General features: G+C 39.0%; 1 long non-coding RNA gene across 1 annotated transcript; it reads left to right on the top strand.

Moving 5' to 3' along the window:
- The first annotated feature begins 802 nt into the window (after window positions 1-802).
- On the top strand, window positions 803-18726 carry LOC148223500 (uncharacterized). Its single transcript, XR_015804159.1, has 5 exons — window positions 803-1206; window positions 1682-1742; window positions 11312-11403; window positions 14430-14590; window positions 17188-18726. It is a non-coding gene; the product is annotated as an uncharacterized LOC148223500 (long non-coding RNA).
- The last annotated feature ends 2065 nt before the right edge of the window (window positions 18727-20791 follow it).

Genomic DNA, 20791 nt, shown 5'->3' with positions numbered 1-20791 from the left:
TTCGTGGGACAGTAGTCATAGCTGGTGGTGGATGTTGGAGGGCTCTTCTACCTCACATTCAGAGATTGCCCTTTGCAGCTGCCTTGCCTCTGTGGAATTCCCACTACTTCCCTTTGATTGCCCTGATTCCCTATGGTGCCCTGGATTCCTAAAATTCAGTTCACTTACAAACCAGGATATTTGCTAATATGTTAATTGTAGATCTAGCAAAGTGGCTTTGGCATTGCTGAATCAACCAGCTGCATTTTCCATGGAAGAGTTGTCATCTCTCTGCTGTCATTGGAATAAGCAGCTGAACCTGGCCAGTACCAGTTTCTTTCTGTGTCTCCCACAGGTAGGGAAAACATCCAGAAAATAGGAAAATCTTCATTTGCACAGTCACTGTAATGTCCTGTCTCAACCTTTGCTTTTCTACATTCACACACAAAGCAGTTTCTTCAACCTTTGCACTATTTGTTGTTTGTATTATTCCACTTGGCACCAACTGAGCTACATCTCTGCTAAATTCTGGGAGCCAGCTGGCAGCAGTACTTTGGGAAGAGTGGGCCAGTGGATTCCTGTCTTTCAGGTAAAACATTCCTACTAACACCTTTTGGAATGAGTTTTGCCCTTCTGTTGCTGCAAGTGGTTGACAGGTTCTATTTGTAATGAATTTCTAGATCAATGCTTTAGGAGTTGTCCCTCGTTTTGTAGCTGTGTATTTGCTCTCTCTCTCCCAAGAGCTAAAGTTTGTACTCCTCTGTATTTAATTTCATCTTGGTCATGTGAATGTTGGAGAGATCCATGGAAAGGTCAAGTGGGATGGGTCACTGAGGTTAAACTGCTTCATTGGCAGATTTAGTTTGAGGCACATTTGTGCAATGGACTAGAATATTTGCCAAATATTTATTCCTGTCACACCTGTAATTTTCCAAGCATTGTATTTCTACCACTGGACTGTATTTTAGCAGTGAAAAAAAAACAAACCTCTGCTGAAGTCTTAAGCTTACTGAAGTGTAATAAAATGACTTAAGAAAGAAAGGTTCACATATTGGAGGAGTCATTGGCTCAGTTTCCACTGCCTCAACAGTGCCTGCATGGCTCCAGTGACCTCTTGAGCTTCACTAGTTAACTGTACTGTCTTGTTCACTTTTTTTTTTATTTTTTTGTTATTATCTACAGGCATTGGTGTCCTCTGGGGCTGCTATATTCCACCTAAATCTCATGGTAAGTCTGAGGATTTTAATTTTCCTATTCTTGACTTCAGGGTCTTTTGGAATAGGTTCATCTCTTTCTTTTTAAAAGCCATTTTTCCAAGGTTCATTTTCACCTAGAATGTTGTGATTCTTCCCTAACTGTCACATTCTGCTTTTTATAGATTTCACAGTTAGACTTTTCTGTTAGGATTCTTAATAATTCTTACATTTTGAACTGCAGTAGCAACCAAAGGCACCACTTTTGATGGTAAACACTGATGGTTAGCTGTGCCCATTGAAGACACACAAATTCAGCTACCACCAAGAAAAACAATATTTAAAAAATAAAAACCATGAGTTGTGAAAATCAGCAACAAATAAAACACAATTGAAAAAAAAAAAAAGAAAAGAAACCATAGATGGGTCCTTAATACAGCCATAAAGGCTACAATAACACAGGGGTTTGTTAAACTTGATCTGATCTATTATCATTTTTCTTTTCTTAGAGGTCTCTCTGGTCACCACCTGCTCTGTGTGGCAAAGGGTAACAAAAAGTTGGGAATCAAGGTAAAATGTGTTATTATTTAAGGTTTTTCCTTATTGTGCTGTTAAAAATTATTCTATGCAGAACAAGCTTAAGAGCAGCAGATACCTAAGAAACTGTCAAATAGCACTGTTAATTATAATAATTTATCCTATAATTTAATGTAGCCCTGACCCCTGTCATAAGTTAATACACCATGAAGAACAGTGTGCAAAAAACATGCTTATTAATGAATTGGAGAAATAATGTGACATTGTTTTTTGCCATTTCCCAGGAAATATCTTAATATTGGAGTTAGCAGAGCCTAGACAATTTTTGCTATGTAATTATGTCTGTCCATATCTTACTTAGTTGGGCTGTGATTAAAAGGTTTGTAATATTAATTATTCTATCAGACTCCAATTGTTTGATCCAAGCCAAAAGCAACAGTATGGAGGAACCCTGCATCACACACTCTGATTTTCTCTATTTTTGCCAATGGGGTGTTTTAACTAAAAAAAAAAAAAAAAATGTATCTAAATGTTAGCTACAGAGCTATACATTTACCCCTAGTGTTATGTAAAATACAGAATTCCCCAGAGATCATGCAGTGCCCCAATTATTATTTTACTAATTATTCTCTCTTCTGGTTGCTGAGTGGCACATTGGAGCTGTTCTTGGAGAATTTCTGTGCATGCAGGCAGGGGATTCATATGAGGATTAAGATGCAAAGGGAAAGGCTGGATATTGGTGATTGTGTTCCAGATATTGCTCTATCCTGTCTATTTTCTGTTCCATTCTTGCAGCTCATGTCCTGTCATTGCTGCTCTGGCCCAGGTGATGTGCTAGGCTTTAATTACCAAGGGAGAGTCTTCCTGCATCTTAGAGAAACTTTCTGCAAGTACCTGTCTGTGCTCACATACTTTGGAACTAATTCTGAAAAGCACAGATTAAGAGGTGGGATATTAAATAATTTTCCTTCTGCTCTATATCTGGTTGGATGTTGGCATTAGTAGGATGGAACTCTGCCTAAAAAAAACTCCTGATGCTGAAAAAAATTAAATCAAAATTGAGGGTAGGCTCCTTTTGTAGCTGGTGTGGAGCTGTACTCTGAGTTTTCCTTGACACTCTCAATTGTGTTTTAAGCTGAGAAGTTTCTGTCAAAAGGAACTTGTGCTAAGAATACTGACAGCTGTGGAAAGGTGAAGCTTTAGGACAGTGAGTGTCCCCAGAAAAAGGAGACCCACCCAGAAGGAAATTTCCATAGGGGCTCCTGTTGCTGTAGCCACAGTGCTGGCAAAGTATGAGTTTATTCCTATAAGAAAAAAAATATAATAAATGTTTCTAGACTAGGCATCAAACAATACTGTAGAGCAGTTGCACTACAAAATGGAGACAATTATCCATTCTGCTTTATTTTTCAAAAATTGAAACCTTATATTTTGTTTTTTAAGTATCTGATTAGAAAACCCCACTCTTAGATTTAACAGCATATTTTTTTATGATACAAAACTCCAGTTTTCAATCAAATGTTTGGACATCGAAGCTAATGGGACTCTTGGACAAATGGAAGAGGTTTTATGGGGCTTTTTTTGATTGTGTGTTTTTGTAATTCTCATAGAAATGGACAGCCCTAAGTGGTTTGATTTTTCCAGGTCAATGAAAACTAACAAGTTCTCACTGATATTGTATCTGACCACTTGCTTAACAATGGACTTGATGGGGTAAATTCAGAGCAGTTTTAAAAGGCATTGCTTTGTTTGCTCGAGCATTTAGTGTGATTTTTTTGGACACTTATTTTTCCTGGTAATTTTCCTGTAGAAATTCTGTACCATTTTACACTCGTTTCATTCCTCTGAGGTTTTCTAAGTTGACTTGTATACATAGTTCAGCAGCAGTGAAAGGGTTAACTGTCCATGGTGTTTTTAGGTTTGCACTGTACACAGGGACTTGACATTTTCACACTAATTAAACCAGGCTGCCTCAGTCCCTCTGTACATGTAACTCATATTTAATTCAATGGAATCGTTGAGTGTGCATTGGTGGAAGAGTTGGCTCCATGTTTGTCCTGTTGTGACAATCAGGAAATGTTTTATCCAGTGCTATATTTAATTTACCCGTAGCCTGAATATGGAAATATTCAACTCTTTGAAATATTTCACTTAAATTAAATATTTGTATCAAAGAGAGAAGTCTTCAAGACTTCCCTTAACCCAAACTTTCCATAGTTTGGGACTTGAACATATTTAAAAGCACCACCAAGAGTACAGTAATGCTTTTGTTGCAATTTTTGCTGTTGGCTTGCAATATGAATCATCCTCATCTACCCAAGGTATAGGAATTTATGATCCATAATATTTAATGGATTTAATTTCATAATTAAGTGCATACTTACTGGAATCCCATGTAGAAGTGCATCCTTTTCCTGTTAGTTGCAGAAAATATGAAGATTTATGGTGTCTTTGAGGTACTCTTTATTGGTTTGGAAAAAAAACCAAAACAACAAAACAAACAAACAAACAAACAAAAAACCCACAACAGGTCCTGTGGCTACCCTTAGCCTTAAGGTCAGACTCACAACATAATAATTAGAGAATCATGGAATGGTTTGTATTGGAAGGAATTTTAAGGATCATCTTCTTCCAGCTCCACTGTCATGGACAGGGACACCTTCCACTAGACCAGGTCATTGAAAGCTCCATCCAACTTGGCCTTGAACACTTCCAGGGATGGCCTTCCACAAATTCTCTGGTCAACCTTTTCCAGTGCCTCACTATGCTCACTGTAATGATTTTTAATTAGTATCTGAATCCACCCTCTTTCAGTTTAAAGCCTTTCCCCTGTAAAAAGTGTCTCCAGCTCTGCTGTAAACCCCCTGTGGGTACTGGAAATGGCTATAAGGTGTGCCCAGAGCCTTCTCCTCTCCAGCTGGAACCCCAACTCTTTGATAGAAGCCTGTCTTCATGGGAGAGCTGCTCCTCCCCTCTGATCACCCTCTGGACTCATTCCAACAGGTCTGTTCCTTGTGCTGGGAGCTCCAGAGCAGCACTGGGGATGGGGTCTCATGAGAGCATGATCTCCTTTCAGTCCTGACACACAAGCTCTCAGCTGGCCCCAAATCCAGCCCCAGGTGGAATACCCTGCACTCCAGTGTGGACACACACATTTACAGAGCTGGGGAATTACAGCTTGGGAATTGTCTCCAGGCCTGGATTTCTCCTGACTCTCAGCTCCATTCCCAGGCTGACAAGCTGACTGCAGCTTCAGTTAGGGAGGAGTCTCCCAGGGTGAGAACACGGTGACAAACAGAGTGGAATTCATCACCAACATTAACCCCTGGTGTCTTTCCCGTGGGACACATCCTGAGGTGCTGTCCCAAGGATGTTTTTCCCCATTGTCCCATGAGCTCCTGTCCTGTCCTGGCTGCACTGACACACTTTAAATCCGGGCTGGCTGTACAATAAATTGGCCTTTTTCCCCCCAAAGAGCTCCGTGTGTGTTGTCCTTTCTCTCTCTTTGCAGCACAGTGACCACACTCCAGAGGGTCAGAGGGTGACAACCTCTCCTCATCTTCCCTTTTCTTTCCCCTGTGTCTTTCCATTCCAGCCCTGCAGCCACAGGAGCCATCCCAGCACATCTCTGGGGTTCCAGGGGGATCCCAGCCCTGCAGGATCTCACTCCCTGGGCAACTCCTCCTCTTATTCCCCATCCTGGGTGTGTTTGCATCGAGGCATTCTGGCTGATCAGGTTACCTTCACCTGCCAGAACACCACTTCAATTCAAGCTCATTTCGAGCTCTTCAAGTACAATTTTTGCCTTGATCGATAGAAGAAAATAAAAACTGAAAAGGAACAAAAGAACTCTCTGCTGATTTCCATTCCAATATAAAAACATTTAGCAGCTAAATAATCATAGGGTGTTACATCTATTTCATCCTGAGACTGCTGTGAGCACTCGCTGGTGTATACAATTTCTTCCTTAAAGTCTGTGGAAATGTTGAACTATGTGTCTTAATATAGTTTCTTATATTTTAGTGAAAAGGCAGCTGTAGATGTCATCATGACTATGGACTTTTATAGTGCTGTAAAAATTCAGTGTCATCATAAATTCATGCTGCTGAAAATGTCGACATTTATGGCAACTTCTACAAGGGCATATTTTAGAATTATATTAAAACTTTATGCAGCAACTTTTATTTAGTTAAAAAAGTAAGATTATAAAGCCAAACATTTACTCTCGTTTTAGAACAAAGAGGCGTGACAAAACAGTTTATTAAAAAGGGAGAAAAATGGAAAGGTTTTGCAAAGCAGATCAGTCAGAGTCTCAAAACACAAGACTATTGAATCCTGTTTATCTGAAACCATGTAATTGAAGCAGAAAATAATACTCACATATATTGTCCTTAACTGCTTCTCATTTGGTCATGTATCACATGTAGAGAAAAGATGTAGAACACTACTTTGAGGGCTCAGCATCTCTCATGTCATTAGCACTGAAAAATCCTTAGTTTTACCTGTCTTTTAGGACTTCTGAATTAAGTGAGCTTACTTATTTCTGGTAAGATTAAGAAATAATGGAAATCTGGGTTCTGAAATCTGTTGAAATTTGAGCTGTGCTGTGCAGTCCTTTGGGAATCTCACTGAAAGGAACTCCATGGACCCCAAATTAGGGTAACCCTGCACACTGAAACTTCCCATCAGGGACAGCTGCTTGACAAAGCTCCTGATCCAGATCTCTAACACTCAGATTGATTTCAGACAGATTATTTCATAGAAACGAACCAAAAGAAAAAGTGACAGAAGTGGGGGAAGGTAAATTGCCTTTTTTTTTTTTTTTTTTTTTTTTTAATTCATGGAAGATATTTAGGAAGTATCAACTAACTTTTCCTGAGTTTCCATCAACTTTCATTGAAGCAGCTTCAGAGACTGCTGTACCTCGGAGAACAAAATATATTGAGTATTCCCTCAAAACAGTGACATTTATGTTTCAGCAGAGCTTTAGGGACTGAGTTTAGGGACTCAGCATATTCCTCCTGAAGGTGGAGAGATAGCCCTATTAATTTCCTTAGCTGCCACTAGTGCTGAGAAGATCTGAATCAAGGACTTGAACTTTTATACTAATTCATAAAGAAGATATGGAATGAATTTTATCATCCCTATGCTCAGATTTGCCTAAATTTTATATATAGGGACAACCTTTCTCTAAGTTTAATGGCAGTTTTACTTACACCTCTACAATTTTCCATGCACACTTCTCCAGCATGTTTGATTCTGCTCTCAGGCTAATGAAAAAAAAAGCCCCAAAATTAGAGTTTCTCTGAAAGAACAGCAAAATAGTTGCAGTAAAGGAATAGAAAAGAGATGACAAATATATATCAAATAGTCTTCTTTCTCAAGGGGCTATCCACAAAGTTGCCTTGCCAATCATTTCAAAGGCTGGGAATATGGAACAATACTTACTTAATATCTTAAATATTTTTTTAATGTGATGTGGAGTTGAAAAATGCAATGAAGAGGACTTGTTTTTCCTCGTACAGTTGTCAAAATTTGAGATAATTTTAAAGTAAAGGAACAAAAAGACACATATGCTTGATACAGAAAAAAATGTCTGTTTGCATCTAATAAATTATAGAAAAGTTCAAAGACAGCTTAACCTTGTAAAAATGTTACCTCTGTAATGCTGCCAAGATCAGTAGCTCTATGAATTCTTACTTTGACTAGCACACATGGCTTTTTTCAGATTTTATCTAAATTATGCATTCATTAATTGGTGATTTTCCTATGCTGGTGATTTCATAAATTGGTGATTCATTTCCTGTTTCATTCAAAATCCCAGCTTTTAAAAACCCCATGCATTTTTGTGCCCCCAGAATCATAACATTTATAGCTCAGGAATTGTTTGGTGAATATTCCAGATTCAGTGCATCCCAAATCAGAGTTTATTGGAAAACAATAAGCAATTATTTTATATTCAATGTCTACAATCAAATAGAGGACTACAGTAATGGCCCTCTGTTAAGGTTGCTCTTCCCATTGTAGCAAACAGGATGAAATTATTTTCAGAAACAGAACTGAGGTCCACAAAGTTAAAAAAAAAAAAATCTTTCCAAGAGTGGACAATATGCTTTGAAGTTAAATTGATAGAGTAGATTTTAATTATGATAAAAGCCATTTTTCTCACTCTTGGTAGAGAGATGTTTTTGGACCATGTTTAAACTTTCACCTGGTATTCTATTTATTAATATCATCAATTAATTCTGTATACCTTGCTCACCTTGCCCATGGATCCCTGTGAATATTTGGCCTCATATGAAAATGGATTTTAAAAGAAACTCTTGCCATCCATTAAATATCCCACCTGTCTGGGTTTGAAAATTCACCTCTTCTGCATTTGGAAAATGTGTTTCAGTTGGACAAATGTAGCTCTTCTGCTGAAAGAGAAAAGCTTCTCAGCTGCTTGGTGAGGCACATAAGGCATCACTCCAATTTTTTGAAAAGCTTCTCCCTTTATTAGCTATATGAAATGCAAAGATATAGGAGCATGTAAACCAATAATAGCTATTCAGTCTAAACTCTAAGGATAACTTACTATGGGCACTGGAGGCTGAGATAGGATGTTGTATTTGCATACATACAGTATATGGAGAACTGCTCTGTTTTATGGAGCAGCAATCATATTTAGTTTAATGTCTTATAAGTCCCATAAAATGACATTAAGAAATTTTGCTATTTGGCTGGTGAACAATCTAAGCAGTGGTGTTAACTCATCATAACACCCTTACTCTGAAAGCTCAAGCCTCATAAAATTTGGGATATAAATATGCCAGCTCAACTAAACGAGATCAGAGATCTTGCATATATTCTTTCATAGGGTGGCATCCAAAAAATCTACTGTTCACCTAAATCTTTTAAGGATTTCTACCATTTCTAGAGAGTCTTAATCTCAGAAAAATCTCACTCTTGCCCTTTTGTTTTTTTGAACATATCCAGTCACTTAGCAGACAAACGCAGCAGGTTTTGGACATCACCTCAGTTGTGGGAGATGTGACATGACCTCTGAGAGTCCTGTGCTCTTGAAATGGCAGATAAGTAATAGAAAGCATCCCTAGGTAATCTAAAATGATATTAGATGATTTCTGGAGTGGAGGAGCTAAAGCACGAGGTAATGACAATAATACAACTGCAACAGCACATTAATCACTTTTCTTTTCTTCTAAAAGGAAGATGATTAATGTTTGAGATTCCCTTTAATTTTTACTTGAAGATTTAAGGTTGACCTGACACAAACCTGAATAGTGTCTGATGATGCTAATCACGAGCTCTGCCAACCCAAAATAACAGCAACTGGAGTTTAGGATCCTTTCGTACGCTCGTTGTTCCTCTCTGTTTTGATTCGTGTCCTTCTCCTGGTACATCAGGATCTTCCAGGTGGCAGCAGGAGGAGTGAGGAATGCTCCATAGCAAGGACACAGATTTTGCTCCTGGCTGGGCTGATAACCCATATTTGCAATGTGAAACAGGCTGTCCAAGGCTGAGTGCCCTTCAGCCCTGTGCCAAAACTCCATCTGGGCTGTGCTCTCCAGTCAAACTCCTCCCATCCCCTTTGTGGTGGATCTTCACTCCATATGGGTCTTCTCTGTATTTCCCTGCAGTTTCACGGAGGATGAGTAGAGGTGGTGTCCAAGAAATCATTGGCCCATGGTGACAATTTGCCAGAAGCTGATAGCAACCTTCTGGCAAATCTGGGATTTTATACAAGAAGGGCTCCTCACTTGGGGACACACACTTAACTCACCCAAAATATCTTCTTTATGTTTCGTGGAAGATAAAGGTATGAGCTGCAGGGGAGTCAGGTGGGTCTGCTGTGCATCACTTTGTGGTCTGTAGACTGAATTCCTTAATGACATTCTCATTAAAAGTTCCTGCTGTCAAACACTGTTTGCTTTTGCCTTTGGAACTGTCTGCATTTTTAACAATGAGAGAATCATCTTGAAAGTTATCTACATTTATAAAGGTTGTGCCTTTGTGTCTGATGGGCCTTGAAATTCCATCTAGGTTTTGCTCCCTAAAATTGTTTTTAAGATCACAAAAAAGATTTTGGATTAAAATTTTTAGTCTGCATAGCAAGTTTTCTTTTGATGCTGCTTAGGGAAAAAAAAACCATGTGGTTTCAATAAGCTTCATTAATTTATCAAGAATGCATATTACTTTTAAAATTAGACATATGCAGACTAATTCAGATTAACATTTTAATATCAGCTAAAAGTTCATGGCTTTTCTGGAGATTTTAAGAGGCTGAGTAACTTTGTTCATGTGCCTTCTCTAGTGCTTTCTATTAGGAGAAACAGGAAAGAAATGCTGTTTTCACAGCATTTCCAATCCTTATGGCAGTACCAAAAGTCTCATTTCCAAAGTGTGGCTTTTTATGTCATCACCTTTATTTACTGAGAGACCTGCACTGAGAAACTCCCAACTCTACAGTATTTAGACATTCAGATAAATTTTAAATAAGCATCTATGCTGCTGGTGATCATTCAAACAGTCTCTCAACCTTTTGTGCTTCACCCATCACCAGTTAATATCACATTAAAAACTGACAAATAATGCTGCATTCAATTGTGACTTGTACAAGCTAGGTAAGCTGCCCATTAATTATCTGCTGCTTCTCACTTAGCATCATTCTCTTCCCATAATAACAAAAGGACTAAAGATTGGATGCAGCAAAATCTATTTTTTTGTTAGTAGATAACTGAGTCTTCTTCATACTCTGTAACCTGGAGGAATAGAAAAGCATTTTGATTATGCACTATGAAAAATTTATTTAATTCATGAAAATAAAATACCTTTGTAAAGCAGTAAATTCATCTAAAGTGAGTCAATTTTGTTTCCTTAAAAATACCCTTTCCTGCAACAAATACACTCTACGGGATTTTCTTTTTCACTTCAGTGGAAATTATTTGATATAAAAAAGGAAAGTAAAGTGATTTCTTTTGCTTCTCTTTTCCAGAAGCATGAGCTTTTTTGGCTTTCAACAGCCAAAAAAAAAGTTGGATTTTTTTTGTGGCAATGGGTCTGGTTGGGATGGACAGGGGAGTGGCTTCACCTGCAGATGCAGAAATCTTCAACCTTTGACTGGAGAAGCACCTGGCTAGGACAGAGAACATCCTCTGACCTTAGGGGGAGAGAACAGAAAGAAGAGTTGCCTCATGGGAGCTAATATGTTAATCAGTTATAAATAAGGTGATGTTCTTAGTTTATACATGGTTGGCTGACTGCCCATTTTATATTTAGTTCTGTTTCTTACCCCATTATTGACTGGACCCTGCACCCTCCAGCCCACCCTATAAATTCCTGGTTCTGGGGTCCTCCAGAAACCATCCCTTGTACTACACACGGCTTTTTGGATTTATTTTAACCTTTACTCAATTCCGTTTTTTTTCCCCAGATTCTTCTTGTTCTTCCCATCTCTCTATTTTTGCCATGCACCTCCCTGGGCTGCACTGACCTCGGTGTCACAGCAAGCCAGACCCTGACAGTTTTTCCCCGGAAATGAAAAGTATTTTCCTTGAATTACCAAAAGCATTTCCAGTGCTAATCAGTCCTGTCTTCACCAGGAAGAAGATGGTGAGATTTTGGCTTCTGTAACAGCACCACAAAAGGAAGCTGGAAACACAAGCTATACACTGGGAAATACTCCTTCTTCAAAGTAAGTGTTTTTCATATTTTTATCAAAGACAAAGGCACTTGAGATGAAAGATCTTATTCTCTGTTGCTCCATAGACTCATTGGCACAAGCACAAAGCAGTTGCAACATGACACTAAATGTGAATTGTATAATTTGCACTCGTTTTGCATTTCTGATGAAGGGCAATCTGAAGAAAATTAACCTGGGCTTTATTAAAGCACACATACAATTCTTATCTTTGTAGGTGGGAGATAATTGTATCTTTATGGGTAGTTTTGATACGCACACAGAGCCACGCAAAGCAAATTAATGGGGTTTAAGATGCATTTCTAAATGAAGTGAACAAAAGCCTTTAAACAGCTTTGATCCCTCATGTCCTCATTCCATCAATTTGAGGCTGATGTAACTGGAGGGGAGGGTTGCTGATCACGAAGTTGAGGCTCGAGGGGTCTGTCCTTCAGCGTGGAACCACAGGGTGAGGTGAACTCACCTTTCCACCTGCCCCAGGATCCCTGTGGAGCCTGGGAGCACATCCCAGCTCCCCCAGCAATGCCCCAGCAGGCAGGGCTGATGGGGATGCTGCTCTCTGTGCCTGGCGAGGGGCTCTGGCCACCCAGGAGAGCCCCACAAGGCTGGTCCTGGCTGCAGATGGGGTGCAGAAAGCACCATCACTTCCACACCAGCAGCTGTGATGGACCTGGGATTTCCAGGATCCCTTCCCCACCCTCACAGCTACTGTGGATTCAGCTCCCTGCCTCTTGCTCAGCTTCTTTGTGCTGGTGGTTGGAGGCTGGCTGGGTTCTCCCATCCTGGAGATGGTCTGAGGAAAGGCACCACACAAGTCCCCACTTTGTTTCAAGAGATCTAGTCATAACATTTTCTCAACAAGACAAACATCCTAAGACTCTCTCAGGGAACAATTTCTTGTTATTTTTGGCATTTGCTGCCCGATAGTTCCAGCCTTTTACCATCTTGCTGTTTACAAACGGATCAAAAGGCACTGCAAATCATTAGAACTAGCGGCGCAAAGTTGCTCGTTTTGGCAAAATCCCGCCTGCTGTCATTTTCTATAGTTAAGACTTTTGCCTGAAGCCTTGAATGTCTCACCCTGACACCAGCCTGCAGTAATTAATCATTAAACAGTGATTGAGGCAGTGGACCCCAGAAAATATCTTCATATTCTACCATATGCTGAAGCCAGCTGCAGCAAGCACTTGGAGAGGAGCTGCACAGAGGAAAACGCTGCCTGACAGTCCCCTGCTGTGAAGTCCAAGCACAGAAAGCCTCTAACGAAGGGCCACAGACAGCCTGTTTGCTTGGATTGACCTTCATTACCTGAGATTGTTTAGAAGGCAAAATGTCAGTGTTAATGTGCTCGAATTTTAAGCATTTATCGCATTTTAATGACTGTTTCCAGCCTTTCTCATACTCGCTGCGTGGAGCAGAACTGTGGATGGGTGTAAGGAAAGGTTATAACAACAATAACAGCAACAATAATGAGCAATGGGCAGATGTGCTTTGCTTAATTTCAAACTCCCCCGGAGCATCTCAGATTTGGAATTAAGAGCTCTTCTCACCCACCCGAGGCTGATGTTCTATTTGGGGCTGGCCCAGTGCCAGTGCTGGGCAGTGCCAGGGCACAGCAGCCACCAGGGCTGGCAGGGAGCCTGCCTCCAGCCTGGCTGGGCTGGCACATCCCTGCAGGAACGCCCTGGTCTGCAGCACGGTGGGGCAAAGGCAGTGGGCGACCTCTGGGTTATTGTGGATTTGCCAGATCCAGGGCAACTTTTAGGCTGCACGCCAATATTATGGTTTTAGATGTCCCACAAATCACAGAATCACTGGGTGGTTTGGGTTGGAAGGGAAATCCAAGGATCATCAAGGTCCAAACAGCCTGCCACAGGCAGGGACACCGTGCATGCGACCAGGATGCTCACAGGTGTTATTTTCCTAAAAAACACAGGTGTTATTTTCCTAAAAAACACAGGTGTTATTTTCCTAAAAGCCACAGGTGTTCCCTTCCTGAAAGCCACAGGTGTTCCCTTCCTGAAAGCCACAGGTGTTCCCTTCCTAAAAACCACAGGTGTTCCCTTCCCAAAAGCCACAGGTGTTCCCTTCCTAAAAGCCACAGGCATCCTGGATTTACCTCCCACACCTTCCACAGGTTGTGTCCATCGTGTGCTCTGCCTGTTCCACACAAGCCAACAGCCAGCTACAAAAGAGACACCGTTTAAGGGATGTTCCCTTTTAAAACTGCAGGCTTTGAAAACAGGAATATTCTATTCTTTGTTAGAATGCTTGCCATTCGGGCTACTGACATTTCTGCAGACACAATAGGGATGTCTTAAAGGTTGAGAGACAGAGCTTTTTTTTTTTTTTTGCTTTTTTTTTTTTCCAAACTTGCCTCCTAGGCTGCATGTGATGGCACCTTCCTTTGTCAGAGTGCTGGGAAGTGTCATTCTCTGACTGCTTTGAATTCCTCTATTTTGCTTATGCAAACACAAGTCTCCATCTACAGCCTTTGTTAAGGACAGAAAATAACTTTTAGGCAAAGATGTTATGGGGGATCCCACGGATCTCACTTTTCCATTAGCAATCCAGCAAGCATTTTCCCCTCCTCTATTCATGCTTTGCAAAAGAAGTTAATCACACCTACGTGGAATAAAAGGTCTTTGTTTCCAGTGGACCTTCATGTCAACAACAAGAGATGTAACACTGAAGGAAGTAATTTTCCATGCAAATTACAGCTATATTGTGATTATTTTTTCGTCCCATGACATTGTAGCATTCAAAAATATAAATGGCTTCAAAATAAATTCTGGGAAACTGATGAAAGGAAAGTTCAACTGACACTATTACAAAGTCAGAAGAACTTTCTCTGGCTTAGAACTTTATTTGCACTGCATTTTTTGTTATTCTGGAAGTAAAACCAGCATCCTGGAGCCACCTGCTCCTTTACTGTATCTCTGAGTGTAACCTACAGGTGCTTTTCATCCACAGGGATTGAGATGAGCTCACCTTTCCTCTTCCTCATTCATGTAATGCAGGACAGGTCCAGACCATGGCTAAATGCAGAGTATGGGGGCTGATTCAGAAAACCAGAATGTTCTAAATCCATCAATCTCCCTTGTGTGGGGTTAAACCTCAGTGCCCCAACACCTCCACCCAGGAAAAACCCCCTGGACCATGTGGATCTGCCATAACAAGGGTAAGGGTGCTTCCCTTTTGCTGCAAGAAGATAAATGGTTTTATTTTTAAGTTGTTCAATTAATAATTACACAGAATTTTTTTTTTTCTGTGAGTATTCATGGGAATGAGGGTTCAGCTGGCCTTTTGTTTTTTTTCCAAAGGCCAGGTTCCTTAGGGGATTTTCCATACTGCAGTGTGAACTTCTATCAGACCAGTCTTTGCCCAAGGGAATATGAGTCTGGAGAAGGATGAGGTCTAGTTGCATCCAGGGTCTGAGAGGGAATTTGAAAAGCCCAAAGTCTTCTGCTGTTTTTGGGGTTTTTTTGTTTGTTTTTTTTTTGGTTTTTGTTTTGTTTTGGTTTGGTTTTTTGTCTTTTTGTTTTGTTTTGTTTTGTTTTTTGTTGGGTTTTTTTGGGGTTTGGTTTTTTTTGGTTGTTTTTTTTTTTTGTCTGGTTTTGGGGGGTTTTTTTGTTTGTTTTTTGTTTGTTGGTTTGGTTTGGTTTTGGGTTTTTTTTTAAGTTTATCAAGGTGCTTTGAGATGTCTCATTTGTGAAAGAAGGAAAATTTTCTGAATAGTTATGTTCTGCTACCAGAAAAGTTTCAGTCAGACATGAAGAGCAGCTTTATTGGGCAGACACTGGCACTGTGGTACTTTGGCCCACCTGTCTCTGTGTATGATCTCAAATTAGAAAATTTCACAGAAGTTTCTTTGTCACTAAAGTGACTCATGCCAACACAAGTTCTCCCCATACACTTTTATCTGCTGTTTTTCAAATTATTGGCACTAAGAGTATGATTCATTTTCGTGTTCTTTTTTAGGCAGAGGAAAAAAATTCTACTTCTCACCTTGTTCAGCTAAGAATATTTCAACAACATAAAAAAAAATTAAGTGAAAAGATACATGTATACTTAAACACACAAGTATGACATCCACTTCTTCAAATAATTACAGAAATAATCACTGATATACCCACTCTATTTTTCAGTAAAAGAAGCTACATAAGATGGTAGTACAGAAAAAAATAAGAAAAATTATATAGAGAAAATCTCATTGTTTCATGTCCAGGATCTGACACGGTATTTGCATAATCAGAGGTCTATTAATGGCATGCCCTTGTTTTTTAGTTTATTAGATTTGAGATGAGTTTGATAGGAACTGGTGATTTGGGCAATTTTTGCATCATTTCAGTGTTTATAATTATTGAATTTATGTATATTTTAGTATAAAACATCTATATTTAAATGCACACATATAAATACATGATGTTTTAAATAAAATACAGTATTTTATTGTTATGTATAGCTACAGATTTATTTTAAATGAGAGGTTTGGGGACTTCTTTCAGTTATTTTTATTACTACTATAATAACATTATGCACTGTAATCATGACCAGCCCACTGTTATATTAAATACAAAAATATCTTTAACTTTTTACAATATGGGAAACAATAGAAGTGAAATATTAAACGAGAAAAATTGGATTACAACAGGCCACTCTGCTGGCTGACTGGTGTCATCCTCGGGATACCAGCAGTGGATTGGGGAGTATTGCATAAGGATTCTGGCAATTCCGAGTTTTATTGAGATATCTGGAAAAAAAGGCACCGAGGTAACTGCAAATGTTTTCAGGTTCCTTCTCCCTGGAAGGACAGGAAGCAGCTGTGAGAGGAAATCAAACCTGCTGGCTGCAAAGTCGAGAGCTGGTGGCTGCTGTTGGTGCATTCAGAGAAGGGCTGTGCACAGCTGGCAGGGGACATCCAGATGTGCACCTCGTGGCCAGGGCAGGAACCTGGCAAAGAATTCTCTGCATGGGCATGAGCAGCTTTGCTAAGGCGACAAGTAATCAAAACAAGGCATAATGAGTACCCGAGGAAGAAATCAAACTGTCTGTTTGGGGAAGGCAGGTTGTATCTTAAATATGCCATAAATATCCAGCTGAGTTAGATTTCTCCTGTATCTCAGGAGATTAGCATGAGGCTGACCATATTGAAATAACTATCCACTAATTTTTATTTTATTTTATTTTATTTTATTTTATTTTATTGTATTTTATTGTATTTTATTGTATATTTAACTTTATTTCTATTCTATTCTATTCTATTCTATTCTATTCTATTCTATTCTATTCTATTCTATTCTATTCTATTCTATTCTATTCTATCCTACTCTATTCTATTCTATCCTATTCTATTCTATCCCATTCTTTGTTCTGTAGCAGAGAAACACTGGCTTTTGCCCAGGCCCCTAATGTGTAAGAATTAATAGCCCTGACAGGAGAATTTAGTATTTATATTAGATAGACTGAATGCAGAAGGGAGAAAATAATGTCAGCCATGTTCTTCAGATAAGGTACAAAGGAAGAAAGACTTGTACAAGGAAGTATTTCAGGAATTAAATCTCTTTTTCTCATTCTCAGCTTTCTGTCACCCTTGTTCACACACAAGGCAGAGTAGCAATGCATTTTAAACTTTTTAAAATTTATCATAAGTATGATGTGCTGATTTTCAGTTGTGTGCAATAAACAAAGCCATCAAATACCAGACAGAACTGAGTGAAAGGGTTGATTAAAATTTTGTAGTCCCTTTTTTCTTTATTTTTTACTTTTTTAATACAGAAACTAGTTTGTTGAATTTGGTAATTCAACAGAGAAAAATTGCTAACAAGCTTCAGAGCTACAATGAAGTTGGCTTGTGTCACTGGGAATAAACACATTGAGGTATCATGAGGCCAGAGAAGTTCTTCAGCACTTCTCCCCAGGATGTGAGAAGACAAATGAAGGAGAGCACAGTGGAAACACAAAGATTTATTATCTGATCTGGGAAGCCAAACCATCACAACGTTACAGAAGGGATGAGTGGCTCTGAGGTGTCATTGTCACTGTGAGAGTCCAGAGCTGAAGGGGAGACAGAAACCATCAGGTTTTACTCACAGGTCCCCATCTCTTTTTTTAGTCGTGACATTTTACACCTGAGGGCAGGACACACCTGGGCAATGTGACTTTGGTGTCACCAGCGAGGGACAACTCTGTGAGGGACATCAGAGAAGGAATAACTCTACCAATTTCTCCTCTACTGAATAGTTCCACCAGCAGCCAACGTGTTTTACTTGGTCTAGGGACACTGGGTTATTTAAAATGAGCCAGAAATGCCATTACCAGGAAAACAAAAACACGACAGCACAGCTTTGGTGCATCAATCCTATGGTACCCTCAGGAGTACAAAACATTAAACTGCTCATTCTTCCCCAAATTAGATTCTGAATGGACTCATCTACTACAGCATGCTTTGGAAAAGGAGAATGGTACGTTCTGAAAAGACTTTATGCAACATAATGAAAGGCAGGACGTAAAATATCTTAGCCTGGAAAAAGCAGGGATGTATTATTGTACATCATTCCCAAAAATGGGCTTGATAGGGCTCGTCAGGAAAACTCCTGAGTTGTGCTGTTGCCTGATTTGTGAGAGGCACACTGAAATGTGAGAAATGGGCTATGGGTGTGTCAAAATACATCTGATTGTGAAGGAGCCAGATCAGCTAAATTCACTGAAACACCCAAGAGGTGAGGAGGGCTCAGCAAAACATTTAAGCAATTTGCATTTTTTTTTTATTATTTTTTTTTATTTTTTTAATGTAGGGAAAGGTGAAAGTATGAAGATATGAAGAAGATATAAAGGTGCCCCTGGAATCTTATTTTAGTGGCTCCCACCTGTACACCTTGGAAAAGTCGACTGCTTCCTACTCTTTTTCATTCTTTTTAGCAAATCTAAACATAGAATTTGTGCTTACAGGAAGTAGAGGAAGAATGCAGTATGGAAACTATGGGTGGAGCATTTCACCCTTTGTACTAGAAAGTTATTAATGTTTTCTGGTAAACCATCTAAATTTATGGTGCCTGAAGATATTTATGTATGCTTCCCCAAACTACAAATTACAGCAGTCTTGAGCTTTATTTCCTGAGGTCTTTTTCATAGCTCTATATGCAGATGATATCTAATAAATTGATTTATATTTCTGTGTTTCATTACGGAATTGCTTATTGTAAAAAATACCTCTTGTGTTTGGAACACCTGATTTTATAAACAATGAGTCAGTAAATGTGAATACTTAACAAGGCAGACTCTGCACTTCCAAGGAGCAGTAGTGATAAACTCTCTTTTAAAGGCACCTAGTTAACAAATTTCTTTAATAAAAAAAATCGAATGAGTTTTCTTGCCTATTAATAACTATTTTGCTGTTCCCCTTTTCTTGATTTTGGAAAAGTTTAGAGCTTCTAACGGGATCTTTATGTAGCTGCAATTTCCAGAGCAAATAAGACTTTGAATGACCTAATCAAAACAAAGAAAAATGAATTTAAAAACCAAACCAAAACAAGCAAACAACCAGAACCCCAACAACCTTCTCTGTTTGTGCTTGGCAATATGTATTTTGTCTGAAGGAAAAAAAAATGGGATGAAACCTAGTCCTTACCACAGTCCCCATAATTCTTCATTTTAAAGATAAATTTAGCTGCTCTGAGTGGACCCCTCATTTTAAATCATGTTCTTCACTGTCCTTTCAAAGTTACCCATACACCACCTATATTTTTTGCCTATTTATTTGTAAATTCTCTGCATTAGAGGGGAAAAAAAAACCAAACAAACAACAAAAGCAAACACACCCCAACCTGCTTACCCAAATTTGATGAATTTGGTGTTACAGGGGACAGCCAAGAACCCTGACCCTAATGAACCCCACATTAATACATTAATAAATTAATACATTAATACATTAATAAATTAGCATTCCCACATGAATACACACTGAATTTCTCACACAAGCCTGTAATACCTCCCTGCCTACAAAAGGAAGCTGTAATTTCAATTTTTCCTGTAGGAGCCCATGCAGTGAGGCACCCACACTAGAAATCAGCTGGCCATTGATGAACATCAGGGCTGTGCCACATGAGGGTCCAGGCTGAAAACCTTTCCAGCTGCAGGCAGCAGATGTTGGCAGCTGTCTCCTGGGAGCTGATGAGAATCTTGGCTTTAGCAATCCAGATCAAACAGGTTTTTCAGATTTTGGGGCTTGGGGAGAAGGTAAATAATGTGTGGGCTTGTAAAAAAGCAATGTGCTGTGCTTAGAGAAGGGAATAAGGGTGCAGAACTCTCCCACACAACAACAAATTCGTCTTGGCTGCCTTTGAGTTTAGATTTATTCATTTTTGCAGCCAAAATATTGAGGTTTAGCTCCCTTCCTCCCTCGCATGAGCCTGTGGAGAAAAATTCTGCCAAGCTTGCAGCCAGGTATCCCTGGATTGCTCTGGAGCTTCCAGGGGTTTCCAGATGTGAAAAGGAAAAAAAAATGGTGAAAAGAAAATTTCAAAAATTGTTCCCATGGGACTACTTAATAGTGTCCTGGATGTTAATGAGCAATTAGAGTGCAGTTCACTTGTCCTGGGCTCTAAAGGTGAAGGTGCTGGGACATCCCTGAGGCAAAGCAGCTCTGTGTCCCAGGAATGTTGTGTCACAGGGACAATGTCTCATCCCTCCCCAAAAAAACTCCTCTGTCCTCATGGTCCAGAAGTTAGAGAGTCCAAAGTGAAGTGTTTACAATGTCACTACCTTGCAGAGTAGAAAAATAATAATAATTAAAAAAAAATTAAAAAAAAAAAAAAAATACCCCAAAACCAAAAAGAAAATTAAAAAAAAACACAAAAAACCCAAAAAAACCCCAAAAAACCAAACCAAACAAAAAAACCCAAAACAAACAAACAAACTAGCAAAAAACCAAAACAAACAAAAAAAACAAACCCAAAACAAAACAAAAGAACACAAAACAAAAAAACAAACCCAAAACAAAACAAAACAAAACAAAAACCCCAACAAACAAACAAACCAAACAAAAATCCAAACCAAAAAAAACCTAAACAAAAAGCCCCCCCAGCCATAAATGTATACATGTATTACATACAAACATCAATTTTTTACAATTTACTTTCCAATCATGGAGCTTAGTCTGTATTACCTCTGTCCAGAGAAGAAATAATCTAATATTGGGAAGTGATCTATACTTTTAATTGACCTGTTCTGTTTAGTGCTTTAATTATCTCATGATCTCATTTTCTTCTTTTAAAAATGGAGGTTTGGTTTTTTATTTGTTTTTGTTTGTTTGTTTTGTTTTTGTTTTTTTAATTTGAGACAAAAAAAAAAGAGTATAATTTATAATTTTGTACCAGATGGG

The sequence above is a fragment of the Sturnus vulgaris genome, chromosome 5 (assembly GCF_052056855.1).
Source record: "Sturnus vulgaris isolate bStuVul1 chromosome 5, bStuVul1.hap1, whole genome shotgun sequence".
Taxonomy (NCBI): Eukaryota; Metazoa; Chordata; class Aves; order Passeriformes; family Sturnidae; genus Sturnus; species Sturnus vulgaris.
Note: the sequence above shows the minus strand (reverse complement) of the source record. Positions and strands in the feature narration are given on the sequence as shown.